This window comes from Scyliorhinus torazame, unplaced genomic scaffold, assembly GCF_047496885.1.
Source record: "Scyliorhinus torazame isolate Kashiwa2021f unplaced genomic scaffold, sScyTor2.1 scaffold_1612, whole genome shotgun sequence".
Classification (NCBI taxonomy): domain Eukaryota; kingdom Metazoa; phylum Chordata; class Chondrichthyes; order Carcharhiniformes; family Scyliorhinidae; genus Scyliorhinus; species Scyliorhinus torazame.
In genome coordinates this window covers 28853-34789 of record NW_027309339.1, presented here as the reverse complement: position 1 = coordinate 34789, position 5937 = coordinate 28853, and the positions used below count along the sequence as shown (strand labels likewise).

General features: G+C 71.8%; 1 long non-coding RNA gene across 1 annotated transcript; it reads right to left on the bottom strand.

Annotated features, from left to right (window-relative positions):
• Positions 1-1078: 1078 nt before the first annotated feature.
• Positions 1079-4399, bottom strand: LOC140407574 (uncharacterized). Its single transcript, XR_011939700.1, has 2 exons — positions 4238-4399; positions 1079-1238 (listed from the first exon to the last, which is right to left on the bottom strand). It is a non-coding gene; the product is annotated as an uncharacterized lncRNA (long non-coding RNA).
• Between the last annotated feature and the right edge of the window lie 1538 nt (positions 4400-5937).

The following is a 5937-nucleotide window of genomic DNA, read 5'->3' as shown; positions in this document are numbered from 1 at the left end:
AGGGGCGAGGCGGAGCAGGGGCGAGGCGGAGCAGGGGCGAGGCGGAGCAGGGGCGAGGCGGAGCAGGGGCGAGGCGGAGCAGGGGGCGAGGCGGAGCAGGGGCGAGGCGGAGCAGGGGCGAGGCGGAGCAGGGGCGAGGCGGAGCAGGGGCGAGACGGAGCAGGGGCGAGACGGAGCAGGGGCGAGACGGAGCAGGGGCGAGACGGAGCGGGGGCGAGACGGAGCGGGGGCGAGACGGAGCGGGGGCGAGACGGAGCGGGGGCGAGACGGAGCGGGGGCGAGACGGAGCGGGGGCGAGACGGAGCGGGGGCGAGACGGAGCGGGGGCGAGACGGAGCGGGGGCGAGACGGAGCGGGGGCGAGACGGAGCGGGGGCGAGACGGAGCGGGGGCGAGACGGAGCGGGGGCGAGACGGAGCGGGGGCGAGGCGGAGCGGGGGCGAGGCGGAGCGGGGGCGAGGCGGAGCGGGGGCGAGGCGGAGCGGGGGCGAGGCGGAGCAGGGGCGAGGCGGAGCAGGGGCGAGGCGGAGCGGGGGGCGAGACGGAGCAGGGGCGAGACGGAGCAGGGGCGAGACGGAGCAGGGGCGAGACGGAGCAGGGGCGAGACGGAGCAGGGGGCGAGACGGAGCAGGGGCGAGACGGAGCAGGGGCGAGACGGAGCAGGGGCGAGACGGAGCAGGGGCGAGACGGAGCAGGGGCGAGACGGAGCAGGGGCGAGACGGAGCAGGGGCGAGACGGAGCAGGGGCGAGACGGAGCAGGGGCGAGACGGAGCAGGGGCGAGACGGAGCAGGGGCGAGACGGAGCAGGGGCGAGACGGAGCAGGGGCGAGACGGAGCAGGGGCGAGACGGAGCAGGGGCGAGACGGAGCAGGGGCGAGACGGAGCGGGGGCGAGACGGAGCAGGGGCGAGACGGAGCGGGGGCGAGGCGGAGCAGGGGCGAGGCGGAGCAGGGGCGAGGCGGAGCAGGGGCGAGACGGAGCAGGGGCGAGACGGAGCAGGGGCGAGACGGAGCAGGGGCGAGACGGAGCAGGGGCGAGACGGAGCAGGGGCGAGACGGAGCAGGGGCGAGACGGAGCAGCTGATGTGGGAATGGTTTTATTGTGTGAGGGGGTTACACAGACGGGAGAGACGCGGAATCGCCTCTGGGCTCCCGGACCCCGTCTCAATAGGAGCTCTGGTTCTGTCGATAGCCTCCTCGGCCCTGGTACGACTGTTTCCCCTGGTAACCACCTTTCTGGTCTGGGGAGAGAGGAAAGGCGCAGCTCAGAACAGAGAACAGAAATTCCCACCACACGTTATACCCAGTGCCTCCCCCCCCCCTTCCCCAGGGTACCCCCCCCTCCTCCCGTCCCCTCACCCCCTCCCCCCCCCGCACTCCCCCCCCCCTGCTCCTCCTCCCACTCTCCCCGTCCCCACCCCCCCCCCCTCCGCCCTCCCCGTCCTCCCCCTCTCCCCGTCCCCCCCTCCTCCCGCTCTCCCCGTCCCCCCCCCCTCCTCCCGCTCTCCCCGGCCCCTCCCCCCCCTCCTCCTCCCGCTCTCCCCGTCCCCTCCCCCCCCCTCCTCCCGCTCTCCCCGTCCCTTCCCCCCCTCCTCCCGCTCTCCCCGTCCCCTCCCCCTCCTCCTCGTCCCCTCCCCCCTCCTCCTCCCGCTCTCCCTGCCCCCTCCCCCCTCCTCCTCCCGCTCTCCCCATCCCCTCCCCCCTCCTCCCGCTCTCCCCGCCCCCCCCCTCCTCCGGCTCTCCCAGTCCCACCCCCTCCTCCTCCCGCTCTCCCCGTTCCCCCCCTCCTCCCGCTCTCCCCGTCCCCTTCCCCTCCTCCTCCCGCTCTCCACGTCCCCTCCCCCCCTCCTCCCGCTCTCCCCGTCCCCTCCCCCCCTCCTCCCGCTCTCCGTCCCCTCCCCCTCCTCCCACACTCCCTGTCCCCTCCCCCCTCCCCTCCCTCCCTCCCCGTCCCCTCCCCCCTCCTCCCGCACTCCCTGTCCCTCCACTCCCTCCTCCTCCCGCTTCCCAGTCCCCTCCCCCCTCCTCCTCCCGCACTCCCCCCGCCTGCCCCCCCCCCTCCGACCGCACACACACGCCCTCCGCCCCCCCTCCTCCTCCCGCTCTCCCCGTCCCCCCTCCTCCCCGTCCCCTCCCCCCGCTCTCCCCTCCCCGTCCCCTCCCCCCGCTCTCCCCGCCCCCCCCCCTCCTCCCGCTCTCCCCGTCCCCTCCCCCCCCTCCTCCCGCTCTCCCGTCCCCTCCCCCCCCTCCTCCCGCTCTCCCCGTCCCCTCCCCCCCCTCCTCCCGCTCTCCTCGTCCCCTCCCTCTCCCCCCCCTCTGCCTCCCGCACTCCCCGTCCCCTCCCCCCCTCCTCCCGCTCTCCCCGTCCCCTCCCCCCCCTCTCCCCGTCCCCTCCCCCCCTCCTCCTCCCGCTCTCCCCGTCCCCTCCCCCTCCTCCCGCTCTCCCCGTCCCCTTCTCCTCCTCCCGCTCTCCCTGTCCCCTCACCCCTCCTCCCGCTTTCCCCGTCCCCTCCCCTCCCCCCTCCTCCCGCTCTCCCTGTCCCCTCCCCCCCTCCTCCCGCTCTCCCCCTACTCCCGCTCTCCCCGTCCCCTCCCCCCCGCACTCCCCGCCCCCCCCTCCTCCCGCTCTCCCCGTCCCCTCCCCCCCTCTGCCTCCCGCACTCCCCGTCCCCTCCTCCTCCCGCTCTCCCCGTCCCCACCCCCCCTCCTCCTCCCGCTCTCCACGTCCCCTCCCCCTCTCCCCGTCCCCTTCTCCTCCTCCCGCTCTCCCTGTCCCCTCCCCCCCTCCTCCCGCTCTCCCCCTACTACCGCTCTCCCCGTCCCCTCCCCCCCGCACTCCCCGCCCCCCCCTTCTCCCGCTCTCCCCGTCCCCTCCCCCCCTCTGCCTCCCGCACTCCCCGTCCCCTCCTCCTCCCGCTCTCCCCGTCCCCACCCCCCCCTCCTCCTCCCGCTCTCCACGTCCCCTCCCCCCTCTCCCCGTCCCCTTCTCCTCCCGCTCTCCCCGTCACATCTCCCCTCCGCCCCCCTCCCGCTCTCTCCGTCCCATCCCCCCTCCTCCCGCACTCCCTGTCCCCTCCTCCCGCTCTCCCCGTCCCCTCCCCCCGCTCTCCCTCCCCCCCTCCTCCCGCTCTCCCCGTCCCCTCCCCCCCCCTCTCCCAGTCCCCTCCCCCCCCTCTCCCAGTCCCCTCCCCCCCCCTCTGCCTCCCGCACTCCCCGTCCCCTCCCCCCTCCTCCTCCCCGCTCTCCCCGTCCCCTCCCCCCTCCCTGTCCCCTCCCCTCCTCCCGCTTTCCCCGTCCCCTCCCCCTCCTCCCGCTCTCCCTGTCCCCCTCCCCACCTCCCGCTCTCTCCCCCCCCCCCGCTCTCCCCATCCCCATCCCCCTCCTCCCGCACTCCGTCCCCTCCCCCCCTCCCGCTCTCCACGTCCCCTCCGCCCCCCCTCCTCCCGCACACACCCCCCCTCCACCCCCCTCTCCTCCTCCCCCTCTCCCCCTCCCCCCTCTCCTCCTCCCGCTCTCCCCGTCCCCTCCCCCCGCTCTCCCCGTCCCCTCCCCCCTTCCCCTCCCCCCGTTCCCCGTCCCCTCCCCCTCCTCCCGCTCTCCCCGTCCCCTCCCCCCCTTCTCCCGCTCTCCCCCCCCCTCCTCCCGCTCTCCCCGTCCCCCCCTCTGCCTCCCGCACTCCCCGTCCCCTCCTCCTCCTGCTCTCCCCATCCCCTCCCCCCGCTCTCCCCGTCCCCTTCTCCTCCTCCCGCTCTCCCCGTCCCATCTCCCCTCCGCCCCCCTCCCGCTCTCTCCGTCCCCTCCCCCCTCCTCCCGCTCTCCCCCGTCCCCTCCCCCCGCTCTCCCTGTCCCCTCCCCCCTCCTCCCGCTCTCTCCATCCCCTCCCCCCTCCTCCCGCACTCCCTGTCCCCTCCTCCCGCTCTCCCCATCCCCTCCCCCCGCTCCCTTCTCCTCCTCCCGCTCTCCCCGTCCCATCTCCCCTCCGCCCCCCTCTCCCGCTCTCCCCGTCCCATCTCCCCTCCGCCCCCCTCCCGCTCTCTCCGTCCCCTCCCCCTCTCCCGCTCTCCCTGTCCCTCCCCCTCCTCCCGCTCTCTCCATCCCCTCCCCCCTCCTCACCGCTCTCCCCGTCCCCTCCCGCTCTCCCCGTCCCCCCCCCACCCCGCTCCCCTCACCCCCGCGCTCCCCTTCCCCGCGCTCCCTCCCCCCGCGCTCCCCTCCCCCCGCGCTCCCCCCCCTCGCTCACCGCGGCTGAAGTAGCCGCTGTAGGTTCCCTGTTTCAGGTCGAAACAACTCGCTCGTTGTTCTCCACCAGGTTGCCCAGTTTCTCCGCCAGCTGCAGGGCCATGTTCTGCAGCGAGGTGGGTTCCGTGCGGTGCATCACCACCGTCTGGGTCGGCTGGTCCAGGAGGCCTGGGGGGGGGGGGGGGGGGAGAACACACGGACAGGTGTGGGGTAAGAGTCAAGACAAGAAATGTTTCCCTCCTAGTGCGGCACTCCCTCAGTACTGACCCTCTGACAGTGCGGCACTCCCTCAGTACTGACCCTCTGACAGTGCGGCACTCCCTCAGTACTGACCCTCTGACAGTGCGGCACTCCCTCAGTTGACCCTCTGACAGTGCGGCACTCCCTCAGTACTGACCCTCTGACAGTGTGGCACTCCCTCAGTACTGACCCTCTGACAGTGCGGCACTCCCTCAGTACTGACCCTCTGACAGTGCGGCACTCCCTCAGTACTGACCCTCTGACAGTGCAGCACTCCCTCAGTACTGACCCTCTGACAGTGCAGCACTCCCTCAGTACTGACCCTCTGACAGTGCAGCACTCCCTCAGTACTGACCCTCTGACAGTGCGGCACTCCCTCAGTACTGACCCTCTGACAGTGCGGCACTCCCTCAGTACTGACCCTCTGACAGTGCAGCACTCCCTCAGTACTGACCCTCTGACAGTGCAGCACTCCCTCAGTACTGACCCTCTGACAGTGCGGCACTCCCTCAGTACTGACCCTCTGACAGTGCGGCGCTACCTCAGTACTGACCCTCTGACAGTGCGGCACTCCCTCAGTACTGACCCTCTGACAGTGCGGCACTCCCTCAGTACTGACCCTCTGACAGTGCGGCACTCCCTCAGTACTGACCCTCTGACAGTGCGACACTCCCTCAGTACTGACCCTCTGACAGTGCGGCACTCCCTCGGTACTGACCTTCTGACAGTGCGACACTCCCTCAGTACTGACCCTCTGACTGTGCAGCACTCCCTCAGTACTGACCCTCTGACAGTGCGGCACTCCCTCAGTACTGACCCTCTGATAGTGCGGCACTCCCTCAGTACTGACCCTCTGACAGTGCGGCACTCCTTCAGTACTGACCCTCTGACAGTGCGGCACTCCCTCAGTACTGACCCTCTGACAGTGCGGCACTCCCTCAGTACTGACCCTCTGACAGTGCAGCACTCGCTCAGTACTGACCCTCTGACAGTGCGGCACTCCCTCAGTACTGACCCTCTGACAGTGCAGCACTCCCTCAGTACTGATCCTCTGACAGTGCGGCACTCCCTCAGTACTGACCCTCTGACAGTGCGGCACTCCCTCAGTACTGACCCTCTGACAGTGCGGCACTCCCTCAGTACTGACCCTCTGACAGTGCAGCACTCGCTCAGTACTGACCCTCTGACAGTGCGGCACTCCCTCAGTACTGACCCTCTGACAGTGCGGCACTCCCTCAGTACTGACCCCCTGACAGTGCAGCACTCCCTCAGTACTGACCCTCTGACAGTGCGGCACTCCCTCAGTACTGACCCTCTGACAGTGCGGCACTCCCTCAGTACTGACCCTCTGACAGTGCGGCGCTCCCTCAGTACTGACCCTCTGATAGTTCAGCACTCCCTCAGTACTGACTCTCTGACAGTTCAGCACTCCCTCAGTACTGACCCTCTGACAGTGCGGCA